The sequence below is a fragment of the Lissotriton vulgaris genome, chromosome 6 (assembly GCF_964263255.1).
Source record: "Lissotriton vulgaris chromosome 6, aLisVul1.2, whole genome shotgun sequence".
Classification (NCBI taxonomy): domain Eukaryota; kingdom Metazoa; phylum Chordata; class Amphibia; order Caudata; family Salamandridae; genus Lissotriton; species Lissotriton vulgaris.
The window spans coordinates 137,072,601-137,090,930 of NC_141694.1; the positions used below are offsets into that span (position 1 = coordinate 137,072,601).

At 42.6% G+C, this 18,330-nt stretch overlaps 2 protein-coding genes across 2 annotated transcripts in view; one reads left to right on the plus strand and one right to left on the minus strand.

Annotated features, from left to right (window-relative positions):
* The window catches only part of LOC147706908 (mechanosensitive cation channel TMEM63A-like), a 926,114-nt gene that overhangs the window by 291,727 nt on the left and 616,057 nt on the right, over positions 1–18,330 (minus strand). The window lies entirely within an intron of this gene.
* LOC147706909 (epoxide hydrolase 1-like) overlaps positions 1–18,330 on the plus strand; it is a 233,461-nt gene that overhangs the window by 43,986 nt on the left and 171,145 nt on the right. The gene's annotated exons all lie outside the window — the stretch shown is intronic.

The following is an 18,330-nucleotide window of genomic DNA, read 5'->3' on the forward strand; positions in this document are numbered from 1 at the left end:
CGCTGCTCAGCAAACGCGGACTTTCCGAACCTATATGTAGAATACTGGTTATTGTATGAATCATGCTCAAAAACTGTTGTGAAGCGCTCTGATACCTTCGGGTCAGGCTGGCGCTATATAAAACTCCTTAATAAATAAAATAAATAAGCACCACCTATGTTGTGCACTTCGGTTGCAGTTGTCCCTCAGTAGCCTATCTGCGTTTTCCATATACTGATATGCACTATATGAAATTCTGTAAGGTGAAAGCTGCTGTACTTTGTGAACATAAGATCATTAAAGCATATTATCCTCTTTCACGATCTGCAGTGTCCTCCACATTTCTCACATTCCACTGATGACACACAGATTTAAGTCTGCGTATGTAGCAGAACTTTAATGGCGTCCAACTAACTGTCGAACTTCAGTTTAAAGAGTAAGATAAAATAGGTTTATAAAGCGCCTGGTTGCCGCTGCAGCTTGCCGCTAGGAAGGGGGAGGGGGGCTGCTCCGTTAGATTCTGAAACTTATTTGGAAGGGAACAACCAGGATTCAAGCGATTTCCTAAAATGCTGCCTATTTGGCAGCAGCCTAATAGCAATTGGCATCTTGTTCCACAGTTTAGCTGCACAATGGGATAGACTCCTGCCTCCCAACCTTGCTCTGCGGATTTTGGAGATTTGTACGAGAATACCATAAAATCAGTTTCTGAATATCAACGGCACCTCCTCCGTATAGTGCCTTGTGAATCAGACCGAGGGCCTTGAATTCCACTCGTTGCTGGCTAGGGAGCCAATGTCCTGACATTATACTAGCAGTGGTGGGATGGCCTTTAGGAATGTTTAATAGTAGTCATGCAGAAGCATTTTGTAAAGATTGTAATTTAGTCATCTGTGCCATGTCAATACCAAGGAAGAGTGCATTGCAGTAGTCTATTTTAGAGAGGATAAGAGCTACTACCACAATTTTCCTGAGTTCCTGAGGAATAAAGGGGAAAATCTTGCCTAAGATCTTCAATAAAAAGAAACAGGAGGACGTTCGGCGGGTAATCTGGTATGCAAAATTTAGCTGATTATCGAAGATCACTCCTAGATTCCTGGCCTTAGCTGTCGGACAGGGACACTCACTCGCCTCTATTGGCCACTACGTTTTATTCCACAGGGTTAGTCCCTTACCAAACTCCATAAACCCCGTTTTATCGGTGATAATTTTAAGAAAGTTTTGACTCGTCCAGCTCATGATTTCGGTCAGACAGGTATGGAAGCTGATGACAGTGGTCTCCGGATATTTAGATACGGATATGACTAGAGAGTCATCCACATATGAGAACAAAGTGAAACCATGCTCTCTGATGAGTCTGGCCAGCGGAGTGACATAGATATTATTAAATGGAGTTGGTGATAAGGCTGATCCCTGTGGCACCCCGCACGGTAGATGGAAAGTGCCCGATTGCAGATTGTCCCAGTGTATGCTCTGCTCCCTAAAAGCTAGAAAGGAGTTGAGGAGGGCCAGGGCCGTCTCCCCAAATCCCCAGGAAAAGTCTTGTGGATGCAGATGTCCTGGCCAATGGACAAAAGAGGTAAAAATCAACAAAATAATTGTGAAATCAGAGAGCTGGAAATGTAACCGGTGTTGGTTAGTTAGTGCTAATAAATAGAATATAACCCCCCCACACCCCCCGCAAGCAGGATTCCTGTTTACAGCTGCCATGTGATTAAATATTGTATAAAACCTGCAGTGAATGTGGGGGTTTAACATCTTGAAAAATATTCTGTAGATTGCATCCCCTACCCTTTATTCAGAATATGAATCGCTAGAACACCGTTGTTCTCAACCTAATTCTACCTTTGAAGCACCAAATATTCTTAGCCACTACTAGGTCTTCCATGTACAACTCTCCAGCAAAGGCAGAACATATCTGCTGGAAGAATGGCATGTACTCTTACCTCTTCTTACTCTGTCCTCTTTGGTGCACGTAAGGTACTTGTAGATTTGTCTTGTTGGTGATTCTGGAAAATGTTATTTTTTTTGTCTTGCGTGACTCTGGGCATGCATTACCACTCCTCCCGATCGTTTGAAGTTTGTTAGAGATGTTTTGTCCTTAGGATCTAGCAAATGTATTTCATAACCTGTACCAACATAGAAATCTCACAGAAGAAAAAATAATTTAGGCCCTTATTAGGATGTTGGGCGTACTTGCATCCGCCCGACTCTGTCACGGATGCGGGACCGACCACCCTCTGGTCAGCGGTCCATACCGCCTAAATACAAAGCGACCACACCAATTCTCAATGGGAGCTTGTGTTCGGCCATAAACCGGCCATAACACAAGCTCCCATTGAGAAATGTGAGTCTGTGTTCAACCCTGCACCCCTTGAAGCCACAAGGTGCTGAGATCAATCGTGCCCCCTCAGCCCCCAACCGGAGGCCGAATACAGTAGGGGGCCCTACTAGAGGCTCACAGACATGCTCTCCAATAGGGTTTACATGTTGGAAAGGCCATTATGGAAAGCCTGCCGGAAATCGTGCATCGTAATCGGGAAGGCAGAAATGCCTTCCATTTGAATTATGGACCGGTTTCTGACTGGCTGTCGGGCTCCTGGATCCCTTGTAGCCAGCCGGATTGACCGGCCGGTTGCAATTCTGACCTGCTGTATCATAATTAGCCAGCCGGAATTGAAACAGAATATGTCTGTCGCAAGGCCTCCGACCAGCTGTATCATAATTAGCCAGCTGGAATCGAATCCCATGATGTAGGTCGCAATTCCTCTGACCTAATGTTTGAGGCCTTACGAAGTTTTGTTTTTTTGTAGTATGTACTTCAAGCATACACAAGAGGTAATTTACAGCCGTGTCTGGTATGACCCGTCTTCTTCATTATAGAACATAAAATTCACTCTTGACCTAATTTGGTGTTCTGTAGCTACGTCACATCCTCGTTAGATACTTTTTTCATAGCTGTAAAAAAGAAAGTTACTTATTTGTTTAACATAATGATCCACAATATATTTTTCCATTGCAATAATTAGTGTGCCATAATTATTCTGTTGTAATTGTTCTCTTTTATCTCATCAATGCCCAATTCTCAGAATCGTGTACTTCAGGCTCGTCAAGTTAATCAAATTAGACTTCCATTCTACTACAATTTTATAGCCAATCAAAATAAAGGTGTACTTTCAGTTCGCCATTCTGATATTTTCTTTATGAAACCTGAACCATAATAGACTGAGTTCAGCAACTGAGACCAATTTCAAAGAAAATAAAAGAATATTTTGCTGCAAGCGATCTGAAAAAACAAGTCACCAATATTAGAGATGAAAACAGAGCGTTCCGATTGGCGACGACTGAGATTGCCTCCGTTTTGAATCAATACTACTCTGACCTATATACCTCCAAAATTAGTTTACGGCAACAAAGACCTCTGAATACCTACGGGACCTAGCAATGGTGTGTGTAGACTCAGACGACTGGGTGCCACTTGATGAACCCATATCGCTGGAGGAGGTCTCTGAGTCTATCAAACTCTTAGCCACTTGTAAGATCCCTGGATATGATGGCCACACAGCTGAATTATATAAAGCTTTCAGCGCGCCCTTCTCCCCTTGACTCCTGGAGGTCTACAGTGAGACTGTAACTAATAACTCCTTACCGCCCTTGGTGATGGAAGCTATAATAATCACTCTATTGAAGCTCGTGAATGGAAAGGGGCGACCACTCGGTCCCCCCGAACGTATGGCAGAGTGCCTCGATCCCCCCGGGAAGCCATTTTGGGCGGGAGGCGCGTCTCGGCTGGTATGCCCGAAGCGGCGTAGCCGGGGCGCGCTTTTTCCCGCCCTAGAGTGGGCTGGCCTAGACACTGGCGCGGCTGGCCACGCCCTCGGGGCAGGCAGGGGCGGGTTTACGCCCGCCCTGAAGACGGATAAAAGGAGAAGCAAGACCAGAGGACATCCTCTTGTTCCTGTGCTCTGAAGCTGCACCTCCTCGCTGCACGTGAGCTCGAGACGGAACGAAGAGCCAATTTTGACCCACCCACCAGCCCCTGATGACAGCAAGTGGGGTTGAACAAAGTTAATGGATAACTCTGATTTTCGTTTACAGGTTGTGGTATTATCGTGATGATTTTGAGTATGTAATAAAGAATGTCGATTTGTGGTACGTTTTGCAAATAAAGAAATTCTGCTTTAGTGTTCATTGGTAGCATGCTTTTAATGAAAGTATAGTTGCTACTGTAATTTTAGTTTAGTCATTTAGTTAGCATTGTCGTATTTATTTTGGTCGGGCGGTAAGGTCATGATCGGTGAGCACTAATTGGAAGATCCCTATGAGTGGGCGTCACCCAACACGGATGGGAGCGCTCGGGGGAGGTGGCCTTTGGCCCCTCAACGGGGAGGCGGTCCCTTCTAAGGATGGGTCGCCGAAAGAAGAGGAAAGGCGGTCAAGGCCCCTTCCTGTGTAGGAGGGGTTACAGCCCCCTCCTGGGGAATTTCCCGGGGCCAGTGACATCTGCGACGGCAGATGCGGTAAGTTGTGTGGGGTTGGGGGGAGGTCTACGATACCTTCTAGATACCTCACACGAGTCTTCGAACGACCTTTAACTGGCGTCGAGTTGATAAGTGCCCCCGTCAAGTCAAGGGAAATTGGTAGTAGTTGCACTTGAGTACGCCTCAGTGCTGTCGCCCCTCCAAGTGGGGGGGGGGGTATGTCTGGTTAGGGATCTTGACACCGGTTACGACCTTGCCGTTGGCCCTTAAACGTTAGGATGTACAATTTCAATATTTCAAGTAAATGTTTTGTAGGATGTTAGTTCGGCTAGGAGAACCTCTGTATTAGAGAATCTGTTAAGGTTAGCCAAACATCGCAATGTGGTATGAAATTGTACATTAATGTTTAAAATGTTTTTAATTTTTTGTTTTAATAAATACGGCCGGGAGGGTCACTCCCTCCCACTTCCAAAAACTTCAAGAACTGTTTCCTGATTTCCTTCCTTTGGGGATTGTGTTGAGAGGGGGTGGCGGGTATCTCAGCCATAGGACCCACAGTCCACTACGTCTTATTGCTTTTTTTACACTCCTTAACATCAATAGCAAAATATTCGCCCACATTTTAGCAAAACGGTTGTTGATAGTCATCAAGGGACTTGTCTTGCCAGATCAGACTGGTGTTGTGCCAGCCAGGTACACCATAGGCAATCTTTGTCTTTTGTTTGCCCGGATGTATCCGATTAGACCTGACCTTCCTGTTGCAGTTGTTATTTTGGATGTTGAGAAGGCTTTCGATTCTCTTGAGTGGCGTTTTCTGCATACAGTCCTGCACCACATGATCTCTTCATTATATTCATCCCCTACGACCCGAATTCTGATGTCCAATACAATCTCTGCATCCCTGGCACTTAAAAGATGAATGCAACAGGGATGTCCCTTTTCGCCACTTCTATTTGCCTTTGCTATGGAATCCCCAGTCTGCAAGTTAAGGCAACACGATGCACACAGAGGTAACATTCACACATAGATGGTTAATCATATTAATGTACGCTGACGACATCATGCTCTTCATAAAGCATCCTAGGGGAAAACCTCACACCAATGCTGTGTGAGATCACCAAATTTGGAGGGTGCTCTGGTATAATGATTAATTGGAATCAATCTGAGATCTATCCACTAACACCGGACAACCCACCTGTTGTCGCAGAATTTCCTCTTGGGTGGAGAGACGAGTCAATCCGATATCTGGGTATAAAAATACGCAAGAACAATAAAAGTAGTCATGACTGGCAACTGTATTCTGTTGGTCACTAAACTCGGTGAACAATAGGCAGATTAATACAACTTCCACTCTTGCTGGCTAATAGAGTAGCGATTATAAGAAGGTGATGATGGGCTAAATTTCTATACCTGTTTATGAATATACCACTTCCCCTGACTAAACACTTTTTAAAGGTTTCATTGACTAAGTGTAGCCGCCTTGTATGGGCTCTGGGTCAATCCAGGTTAGGATGGGACATAGTGATGCTCCTGTTCAACTAGCAGTTACAAAGCCCAGAACTAAATCATTTATCCACTCTGGCTTTCTTCCCTTTCTATTGGCGGATATGGTGGTGGAAACAGAGGCAGTTCCCTGAATGCCCTGTGCACATGTCTATTTACAAACCTCCAGATCCCCAGAGGAACTGTGAACATGGTAATCGCCACCAATAATGTGTGGCACAGGCTCTGCAAGATATTGAGGTACTAGTTGCTATACTTCCCTAGAATTCCAATACTGAATAAACTAGCGCTGCCGATAACGACAGAGACCATGATGAAATCATCGCTCACCAAGCCTGGGATAACCGAGATAGGACACCTATCCCAGGAGAAACTTTTTTTCACAGCTCAACAGTTCTGGGACGGAGGCCTTGGATATGTTTCTATATCCTAGGCTCAGGCAGACTATGCAACCCTACACCACTGAATTACCACACGACCCCCCCCCCCCCCCCCTCCCCCAAGTTCTTCCCCCTCATAAGTTACTCACACAAACATATGACAGAGAGTGGGTCTCTGGCATGTATAACTTAACGCTTGCTGGCCGGTCAGGCAGGCAGGCAGGCAACATTACAGCTATGGCACCATGGGCGAGGGACTTGAGATCTGTGGAGTAATCTGCCTCATACTGACTTCCTACATTTATCGTGATGAAAGTGCTGCTACGTAGTGTCCTTTTGGAAAGAGGTTTATCACATTGTCGGTTAGGAGATCCCTAGCACACCAGATATAGCGATCATGGGCTATGTAGAAAAGCGCCAGAAATCAGTGCAAGGTCTCGTTGCCATCACTGCTGCTGCCTAAGTGGGAAATAGCTCTAAGATGGTTGAAAGATCCCTCCCTACGCAAGATAGTTGGCTTAGAAGTACCACTACCTGTAACGCTACATCTGAACTGTACGTCCACACGCTACCATCCGACTCCAGACCTAGATCCATTTGGGCCCGACTGAGGTCTACATGGCCCAAACTTAAAATGAGGACTCAGAATGGGGGTTGGGAGTACACTGCCTCACAGTCCCAGCACAGTTCGCCCCTTTGCATCCTGGTAAATGCAGTACACAGTTCAAACTTACTTCAAAATTAGCTGGAGATTTTCACCAAAGTTGGTGCAGACATTGCTTTATATCTCTAGACACGTGTTTCTGGGTTGAGCCCGTCTTCAGTAGAGAGCAGCAGTATTAGAGAGCAAAGAAAAATCATCTGGGGTTGCTGGAAATGTTGCCAAGTTCCTCTCAGGTCACAGTACCACTCACAGGCACACAGGTGCGTCTCCAAAGCTCGTCAGCTTGCTGGTTCAAGGGAGCCTTTTAAAAAGAATGGGGGTTGGGAGCACACTGCCTCACAGTCCCAGCACAGTTCGCCCCTTTGCATCCTGATAAATGCAGTACACAGTTCAAACTTACTTCAAAATTAGCTGGAGGTTTTCACCACGCCAAGTCATAAATCACCCGCACCGCGGCGGAATTCCCGCCGCGGTCAACGGGTTAATGCAAAAATAGCGGGCATGTTTCAAAAATATTTGAAGGGCCATTTGCAAATTCAACATCTGGTCAGTTTAAGCGCATAATGCTAAAATCTTTTTTTTTTCAAACTACTTTTAAACAATTTTGCTCTATGCAATAAGTGGAGGGCAGAACATGTGCTAAAATAGAAACTTCAGATAGACACTACTGACCAGAATGTGCCTGGCTCTTCTCATAGGAAGAATGTAAGGAGGCCCTTGAGATAAAGGTACAACAAGGCTGACTTCATTAAATCTGAATTTCTCACTTGACTATGCCAAATTCAGAACAAGACTATGCTTGCTTGAACAGTCAGGCCAAAAGGGCAATGTACAACCCTGCCTAACAGTGCATTTAAAATGCATGTTAATGTGCAATATTGCTTAGGCTCTAGTAGGGTTTTCTTAAAAAACAAATAACCAAATATTAGTACAAACATGAGATTTATATAAAACTGCATTCTCACAACTCTGTTTCACACCCCATCACCTATGTGTGGTAATGTAGCCCATGCGCTTATTCTGCCACGGTGTTGGCATTCTAATCAGTGGGCAGGGTTTGGACTGCCCCCGGCCGTCCTCGCACACGCCCACCGTCACGCGGACGGCTGAGGCCATCCGCAGCATCGAAGGGGTTAATAATGTAATGTTTATCTTAAAAATTATTTGAGAGGATATATTTAGGATCTAGTTTGGCTACAAGTAATGCTAGTTCCAGCATTCTGCCTTTCAATGTATGGAGATACATTCCTTAACCTGGGTAACCAAATACATAAATGACAATTTACCAAATGTTTAATTAGAGGATTCGGTTCTACGTTGTAACTACATTATTTTGTACAAGAAATTTCTAAATATCCTTCGGCGAGGAGGCAGACATTAGATTCTCTCTGTTTTGTTCAGTTTTTAGGCACTTTATATGTCTTAACTTAGTAAAATATTCACTCCTCATTCAGTTTTTAATTTATTTGTAGCATACAGGTTGTATTGCTACTGAGTTGTTGAATATATGTCATTCCATGTGAATTGTAAATTGTACTTATTGAGGATTTTTGCATCCCCGAAAATAAAAATGCGCCTATAAATTGAACCTATTAGTGCACTCATTATCTGTCAGATTATTAAAGCCCCCGCCATGCTCCCTCTCATATCTTTCATTGCAACCCATAAACAGGAAGTCCGGGCTCATTGTCCAATGTATTTCTGTATTAAGTAGAAACATGTATCACCCCGAACCACCCATTTCTGAAAAAGTATTAATTTGTTCTACACTCCTATGGTATGGAGTGCGGTCTTTATAATTCGCAGTCGTTTACGACTATAACAAAAAGTTTAATTATTTTACGATAAGTTATGAAGAAATTAATGAAATAAAGAATAGCTTTTAATATTCCTCATTGGATCATCGTGTGATTAAACTTTCCCAGCAAAGGACTTCCATGTCCTTTCGTGTTTTTGTTTTGTTTTTCAGCTTGCTTTACATTGAATTTGAATTTTACTTGAATACTTATTATGGAGTGCTGATCCATATTTTAATAATCTTGATATAGACAATTTGTTTTGTCTTGTGTTGGGGGATAGTGTTGGTAGGTCCCCGGTTTTGTGCACCCTAAAAGAACTTTACAAAGTAATTCTATTTATTATGACTGTAGGATATGTGCGGCTGGCTTCTAGTGCCTCCACCAGATTGAGAGTTATTTGTAGCACTAGGTTCTATATTTGTAGTCTTTGGTTACTGTTTTGCCTCTATCTCGGGGTACATTTAAGATGGGAAGCAAATATATTCGCAACATAGATTACTACTATGACTTTACAGATGAGCTTGGGTCTGCTTTCTGGCATTTTAGCATAGTATTTCACTCCACACTTTCCGTACTCTCAGTAAGGCAAAATATGCTCATGTTATTTCACCAGATCCGCTCTAGGACGATAATTTTCAGACCAGTGCTTTACACTCCCATTTCTTTGTTAGCCTATATTGAGTGACTCCGACAAGTCAGCTATCAAAATTGTAATCTGAATAGATTCGGTTGAATGTAAAAAACCCACATATTTTTGAGTAGAGGACCCCTATCCCCCACTGGAGTAGACCATATTGCTCAAGATGGTTCCTCGGCCCCTCCCTCTTTACACTGCTGTGAGTTGTGGTGTTCTTCATCATCATTGGTTCTTGGAACTTGTTTCGTAACCACATCCCTGTAGCTATATCTTGAGCAAGTTGTACGGTTACAGAGGGTTGTCATGCCTGTTATTGGAGAGAGCGGGAGACAAGAAAATCAGGTTTGATAAATCATTCCGACATGACATGAAATGATTCAGAAGATCAACATTGTTTTTTAAGTATGGAAACATATTTCAAGACTAGTTGGCTCGATCATACAGAAGATTGTTTGAAATACTAATTTAATCGTAAATGGTGCAATCAGCTCAAGTCCAATGGCATTTTCTTTCAGAATAATTTGCTTGCATAGCTAGACAAGTTTATTATGATGAAGGTTATTATGATGGAGGTGGCCCAGCTATCTTCATCTTGAGTGGATTATAACAAAGACACACTTTCCAGGTTTATTTTTTTTCGCGAAAGTCACATGGCCTTATTTCACCAGTCTCCTTTTCATTCAGTTTTGGCAATTTAGCGAACAACCTAGATCTGGGTTGTAGTCAGTGCTTCGCTTGTAAAATAAAAACAGCCCAGACCATTTCTTATGAGCCTGTTGCAGTGCAGCTCAAAGCTTGGGTTGCTGAATACTAAGGCCTTGATCCCACCTCAGCCTCTTTCTTCTGCTACAGTGCACCTCCTTTCTCTTCATATCACTCTTAAGGGTTGTTTTTATTTTCCCATAGTCCATGCTTTACGGTCTTTCTCTCTCCTCCTTCCCACCTTTGTTAGGTTGAGCCTGGGAGCGCATGCGCTGCTCTGCGAGGCCTGCTGTATTTGAGTATGGACTTGAAGCCCCGCCCACTTTTTTCATTGGCTTGTGTCATTGTCCTTTCTAAATGTTGACTTCTGATTCGTTATTAGGATTGTTAGTCCCTCCTTCGTACCGCCTTATCTTAATTTGTAACTTCCCATGAGGACTGGCCCTTTCACTTCTGTTACACAGTATGTCTGTAAGCACTATTTTCTTTAATGAGTTTCTCCTACTGCAGGCACAACATGCTTTCCTGCAACATTCAGCACACCATGCGCACATTCACTTTGCAAGCAACCCGGGACAATGGCGGCTGCTTCTTTGACGTGAAACAGGCCTCGCATTTACAAGAGTTTGAGCTATTGGCATGGTAAATGACAATGCCTTTTTATTTATGTGTTAATTATCAAAACAGAAAAATAAGGCATTGTCATTTACAATGCCAATAGCTTAAACTCTTGCAAATGCGAGATCTATTGAATTGCAAATGCTTGTTGCTTTTCTTCCTCTTTGCTCAAAGTCTAGTGATGAAAAACAAGTGCTGGTCCACAAAAAAATGTGTCAGCGCCTACCATTGGCAATCACCAGCACAAATAAAACACTGAAAGTAGGGATATAGTATAATCAGCCAAACTGCAATTCCCATCATGCAAAGTGCCATTGGGTAAAATGCCAGGTCTACATTGCTGTTGGCTTGAGTCCAATTAGCATCTCCGAAGTTATAGGCATGAGACTAAAGGGCCTTATTTGGAGTCTTGCATACGAGGTACTCTCTCACAAATGTGGCGGATGTCACATCCGCCGAGCAGGACTTCTAGGCAACAGACGGGAGAGCCGCCAAACTCTAAGGCCCCACATCTTTCAGGGCTCTGTAATAAAGGAATCTTTAGGTTAGATGTATGGAGTTTGATAAATTAATCCTCACAATAATTTGTCCATTTAATTTACCAGAGAATAACTTCCTTTGCTACAGACTGCAGCTGCTGCTTTTGCTTCTATTAATCAATGTAAAAAGACCTTCATTAGTAATTTTACCTGACTTAACCTCCATTAGGTCAGCATGTTGTAGGAATATTTCACAATGTTAGAAATATTTAGACTCACCATTATTATTATTATTATTATTATTATTATTATTATTATTATTATTATGCTGCTTTATAACGCGCTCAATTACTGCCGGAGTATCCTGGCGCGAAGAAGAGGAAACAGAGTAATAGCCAAAGACTCCAAAACAAAAGATAACTAAAAAGCCAACCGGAACAGGTGTGTTTTCAGCACTTTTTTAAAAGAATAAAAGTTCAGGGTAGCACGTAAAAATAATGGAAGCTTATTCCAGGCCAAGGCGGCCTTCACCGCCACTGAGTGCCCTCCCAGCCGGGCCCGCCGGAAACGAGGGACCTGTAAAAGATGTTGGGAGGCCGAGCGCACGGGTCTATTCAGAGAGTAACGTCTAAATCGGTTCATCAGATATGCAGGCCCTTGCCCATTTATGGCTTTATGAGCCAGTGTTAGAATTTTAAAAATAATCCTTTGTGGAACTGGTAACCAGTGCAAGCTCTGCAAATGATTCCTTACGCTCACCCGGCAAGGGATATTGCCCAACAATCTGGCGGTCGCATTTTGAATCACCTGGAGACGACCCACCAGGTAAGCTGGGGAGCCGCTCAGCAAGGCGTTAGCATAGTCCAGACGCGAGAGAATTAAAGCTCTCGCTACTGACTCTCTTGCTGAGGCGGGAAGATAAGGAAAAAACTTCCAGAGCGCTTTAAGTATCCCAAAGCAGCCCCCAGTCAGCTTCTTAATATGCCCTTCGAACCGGAGGACTTCACCAAACCAGACCCCCAAGTTCTTAGCAAGAACATTGACTGAACAGGGCATCGGGAATCCAACCGGCCAAAGAGATTCTCTAAAGCTAGGGGGGAAATGGCCATATAGTAATATTTATATCTTATCCTCATTTCACTTCAGTTGTGAAGAAGCTAACCAATTAAAAACTGAGGATAGACAGAACTGAATCCTCTCTGTATCCAAAACATCACTGGGCCACGTGAATAACAACTGCGTGTCATCCGCATAGGCAATAATTTTGGCCCCCAATTGTTCGGCTAGCTCTATCAAGGGGGTCAAATAAACATTAAAAAGCAGAGGGCTCAATGTAGAGCCCTGAGGGACCCCCGTCGAGAGAGGCTTAGCCATAGATGAGAATGGGGGAAGCCAGACCTGTTGGGATCTAGACAAGAGAAAAGAGCACAGCCAGTCTAAAGCCAAGCCTGTGACACCAATATCAGCAAGCCGAGCGAGAAGGCGTTGGTGAGGCACTGTGTCAAACACGGCAGAGAGGTCCAATAAAATTAGAGCCGCTCTGCCGCCACTGTCCAGACACTCCCTCACCGCTTCCGAGATCTCCACCAGAGCGTACTCCGTGCTATGAGCAGCACGGAACCCTGATTGTGCCGGGTGTAGAGCCCCTGATGACTCAACAAAATCATTCAGCTGCCGGAATGCCAATTTTCGCCATAGCCGGAAGCAGCGAAATAGGCCGATAGTTGGCCAGCACGGCAGGATCTGCACTTGCCTTTTTGAGCAATGGCAGAAGCTTAGCCTGTTTCCAGTCCGCAGGCACTATGGCCGATTTAAATGAGAGGCCAACGATAGACACGACCTCCTGCACTACCACTTCAGCTATACCAGCCAGCACCCGTGCCGGACAAGGGTCAGTTGGAGACCCAGATTTCAGGGATTTGATCACGGCCAGAGTGTCAGTAGCTGAATGGATATAGCCTGGTGATAAACCAGGACACCAGTACGCACTACTCAATTCAGTTAAGCGTTAGTACATTCTTTTAATATTTACAAGAGATCAAAAAAATATCATCACATTCGTATTCAAATTTCATTTGTTAAAACACAAATTCTTTGTCAACATGTAAATTGCTGTCTGCATACATAATTCATACAACTCAATAACAAATACATTTCATCTACACCCAATGCATTTCGGGGCGCGAGCCCCTTCGTCAGGGGTCTGTGTGTAAAAGAAAGAAAAGAAAGGAATCTCATTACTATTGATGCGTGAGTATTTTAGATAAGATCTCTATGGTATATACACTCCTTACCGCTAGGAGAACAGAATGAGTGAGTTGCAATGACCCGAGTAAAAATGAAATGACCTAAATGGAAAAAGTAGGGATCTGATTTTAGATACATGTGGATATTTGAATTAAACGTGTCATATTAAAGGTTCTCTATGTAGAGTGTTGTGTTACCTGTGAAATTGTCTGCAATGAGTCTGCAATGAAAAGAAAATATCAAGGGAGGTTTATATGTTACTACCCGAGAAACATAAAAAAATCCAACTTATAGTCTAGGTGAAGAATAATGGCGCTCACCTTATTTATGTAGTGATTTTACCAAGAGCCTATGTAGAAAAAGAAGACTACAATCAGTCTCGCAGAATACGGATATATGCGTTTACTATCGTCTCCATAACATGCAATATAGGATTTACCTGTGAGTTTTACACGATTGGCGTCAGTCTCACCATATGCTCAAAATTTAGATGAGCCTGTGGAAAAACGAGACTTAATCAGACGCTGGCCAGCGTACCATAATTATATTAAAACGGGATCCGAAAATAGCCCTTTGCAATCCTTACCGGAGCGAAGTGCTGTTATAACCCGTCACGGCGGCGTCTTTCCGAGTATCGATTGTGCAAGTGCTTAGTCCTTTGTTTATCTTTATCTCGTCAGCGTCAGTGGCTATCAAAAACGGACTGCTGTCGTACTCGGAGTATGTTAGCTATCAAAGTATTCCTCAATATGTCTATCGTGGGTACGATCCTTAAGCACCTAATGCAAATATTGAAGAACGATATATTATTCTGGTGTCTGTTTTTATTTTTTAAACGCGATCGATCATTTCCGACAACGTGAAGATAGTCGCCATCTTTAAATGGTGAAGAAAATGGTGTTGCCTGGTGCACAGTCAATTGATGAGCGTGGACACTCACCTATGATATAATAGGGAAAGTAACGATGAGATACTTCCATTCATTGTATGTCCTAAACTAAATGAATTTGTAGAAGAAATGAAAATAGAAGAATTTGGGGGACCATTATTAGATGTTTCTTACGTTAGTGTCCATGAATGCAAGTACAGCAGATAACTGAACTGCAAATCGAGGGGTTAATGGCCTATAACCTTTCCATGTGTTTATAACAATTAATAATAACTCCTGTTTATTTACATTATAAGTTTCGATTGTAGATTACTCCTGCCTATTTCCATTCTATTCTGTGTAGTATTTTTGCAAAACATTAAGCTGTAGTATCCATTTGTTGATGCTATTTCAAGCGACTTAAAGACTTAGTGTATTGGATGATATGTTCCTAGTGTTAAGATTTATTTGAGCATCCTGGTCATTGAGTAGACTATGGTGACGTCTGATTATCATGGTCTTAGGGCATGTATCAATGCGCAGTGAAAATATATGGATTGGTGATAACTCCTGTTTGTGTTCATTCTGTGACATGTGTCTTTTATGAAGCATTCGTTCTTACTCTTAGATAATGCATGTGCGAATTCATGAGTGTTGGAATCATTGTGCTTCAAATCACCTGCGGACTCTAGAGGTGCGTGTTTTTACAAAAAACAAATGAGATCCAGTTTGTCATTTAGTCCATTCGGAATGAGGGTTTGAAGCCTACGAATCCAGAATGTCTCTCTTTGAAGCAGAATTCTTGCGTTGTCCATTCCCAACCTTTGCGGAACCATTTCTATTATTTGGAATCTTAATTGGGCAATGGAATGCCCTGATTCTATCCAATGTTTTGCCAAAGGTGCTGACAAATTTTTGTTACGGATGCGGCTCTTATGCTCCGTCAGCCTTATCTTCAATTTCCTGTCAGTTTTTCCGACGTATAACAGTCCGCACGGGCATTTAATTGAGTATACCACGTGTTCAGAGTTACAATTCGTGGTATGTCTTAGTTGTATCTTTTCTCCTGTACGTGGATGAGACAGAGTATCACCGAGTATGACATTGTTGCAATTTTTGCAATTGTAACATTTTTGGGTGCCTTTGTGAATACCTTTCTCTGCCATGTCATTGCTGGTTGATTTGTTCAGTAGTTCCTTTAGGTTCTGTGATCTCTTATATGCGAATAAAGGCCTGTCATGAAAAAGTGTTTCAAAATCTTTTTCAGCTGTTATAATTTCCCATCTTTTGAGGATGATTCTTTGTATATCCTTAGATGCAGATGAGTATTTCGAGACAAACACCATCCTTTGGCTGTCTACCCTGTTCTTTTTTTGTAGTAGATCTTTCCTGGGCATTTTTTTGATTTTATCCAAGTGTCCCTCTAGCAGTTTATTAGGGTAACCCCTGTCCAGGTATCTTTGCTTTTGTTGCTCTAAACTCTTTGCGCATTTGGTGTCGTTGGAGGAAATTCTCTTGATCCTCATGAATTGAGAAATTGGAAGGTTGTTGATCAGGCTTGCTGGATGGAAGCTCTCATAAAGTAATGCTGTGTTCCTGTCTGTTTCTTTTTTGAACAACCTAGTCTGAATAGCTCCATCTTTTAATTCAACGAGGACATCTAAGAAAGGTAGTGCAGTGTCACTGACATTGTGCGTGAATTGTATTCGTGGGTTGGCCAGGTTTAAGCTCTTAATGTTTTGAAGCAATTCTGCAGAGGAGCGTTTCCATATAATGAATATGTCGTCTATATAACGCTTATAATAGACTATGCCTTCCTGCCATGTAGAGTCATCCAATATGTAGTCCAGTTCGAATTTCGCCATGAAGATATTCGCATAAACACACGCTCCCGGAAATCCCATGGCTGTGCCTGTTAGTTGGATGTAAAAATCATCTTGCCATAGGAAGTAACTGTTCAGAAGACAGAACTCCAGTAGTTGCAATATGAAGCATTTTAATTCTTCTGATATCTCTGATCTCAACAGTGCCCACTCCATCGCTTCCAACCCTTGTTTGTGGGGAATGGATGTGTATAATGAAGCTACGTCAATTGAGCATAGTGTCCACTCCTCATTGTCAGTCATTGTGATCTGAGTTAGACTCCTCAGGAAGTCTGACTTGTCCTCTAGATATGTAACCCATTTTTGCATGAATGGTTGCATATGTGCATCAATGAAAACACCCAGATTTTCGAAGATTGAGGAACATCCTGAAACTATGGGCCTGAAGGGAGGATCGTTCAGATTTTTATGAACTTTCGGTAGAAAGTATATTTTAGGTCTTCTCGGGAAAGCTTGCCGTAGGTATCGCTTCGTTGAACTGTCTATCCAGTTTAATTCCTCTGCTTTATCCAGAATATCATCCAGATGTTGGGATATGTTCACTGTGGGATCTTGTTCAAGTTTAGCGTATGTTTCTACGTTGTATCTAAAATCAGATCCCTACTTTTTCCATTTAGGTCATTTCATTTTTACTCGGGTCATTGCAACTCACTCATTCTGTTCTACTAGCGGTAAGTAGTGTATATAACATAGAGATCTTATCATCTAAAATACTCGCGCATCAATAGTAATGAGATTCCTTTCTTTTCTTTCTTTTACACACAGACCCCTGACGAAGGGGCTCTCGCCCCGAAATGCATTGGGTGTAGATGAAATGTATTTGTTATTGAGTTGTATGAATTATGTATGCAGACAGCAATTTACATGTTGACAAAGAATATGTGTTTTAACAAATGAAATTTGAATACGAATGTATCATATTAAAGGTTCTCTATGTAGAGTGTCGTGTTACCTGTGAACTTGTCTGCAATGAGTCTGCAATGAAAAGAAAATATCAAGGGAGGTTTATATGTTACCACCCGAGAAACATAGAAAAATCCAACTTATAGTCTAGGTGAAGAATAATGGCGCTCACCTTATTTATGTAGTGATTTTACCAAGAGCCTATGTAGAAAAAGAAGACTACAATCAGTCTCGCAGAATACGGATGTATGCGTTTACTATCGTCTCCATAACATGCAATATAGGATTTACCTGTGAGTCTTACACGATTGGCGTCAGTCTCACCATATGCTCAAAATTTAGATGAGCCTGTGGAAAAACGAGACTTCATCAGACGCTGGCCAGCGTACCATAATTATATTAAAACGGGATCCGAAAATAGCCCTTTGCAATCCTTACCGGAGCGAAGTGCTGTTATAACCCGTCACGGCGGCGTCTTTCCGAGTATCGATTGTGCAAGTGCTTAGTCCTTTGTTTATCTTTATCTCGTCTGCGTCAGTGGCTATCAAAAACGGACTGCTGTCGTACTCGGAGTATGTTAGCTATCAAAGTATTCCTCAATATGACTATTGTGGGTACGATCCTTAAGCACCTAATGCAAATATTGAAGAACGATATATTATTCTGGTGTCTGTTTTTATTTTTTAAAGGCGTTCGATCATTTCAGACAACGTGAAGATAGTCGCCATCTTTAAATGGTGAAGAAAATGGTGTTGCCTGGTGCACAGTCAATTGATGAGCGTGGACACTCACCTATGATATAATAAGGAAAGTAACGATGAGATACTTCCATTCATTGTATGTCCTAAACTAAATGAATTTGTAGAAGAAATGAAAATAGAAGAATTTGGGGGACCATTATTAGATGTTTCTTACGTTAGTGTCCATGAATGCAAGTACGATTTGGAAAAGGGGGTGGTGATGAACAGAGTGTCTGAGTTAAGCAGACCACTCTTACCCAGTCCAAAGATCAGGGCTTGATCCATCACCGTTATTTATCTCACTGCCCCATCCCAGCTCAGAACCTGGCTATATGCCAATCAGTCTGTCCCTGGCCCAGTGCATCATGGGAACAGGGCAGACTAAACTACCAAGCCAATTCTTCACCAGAAAGGAGACAAGCTACCGGGGACCGGTTTCTGGCATTT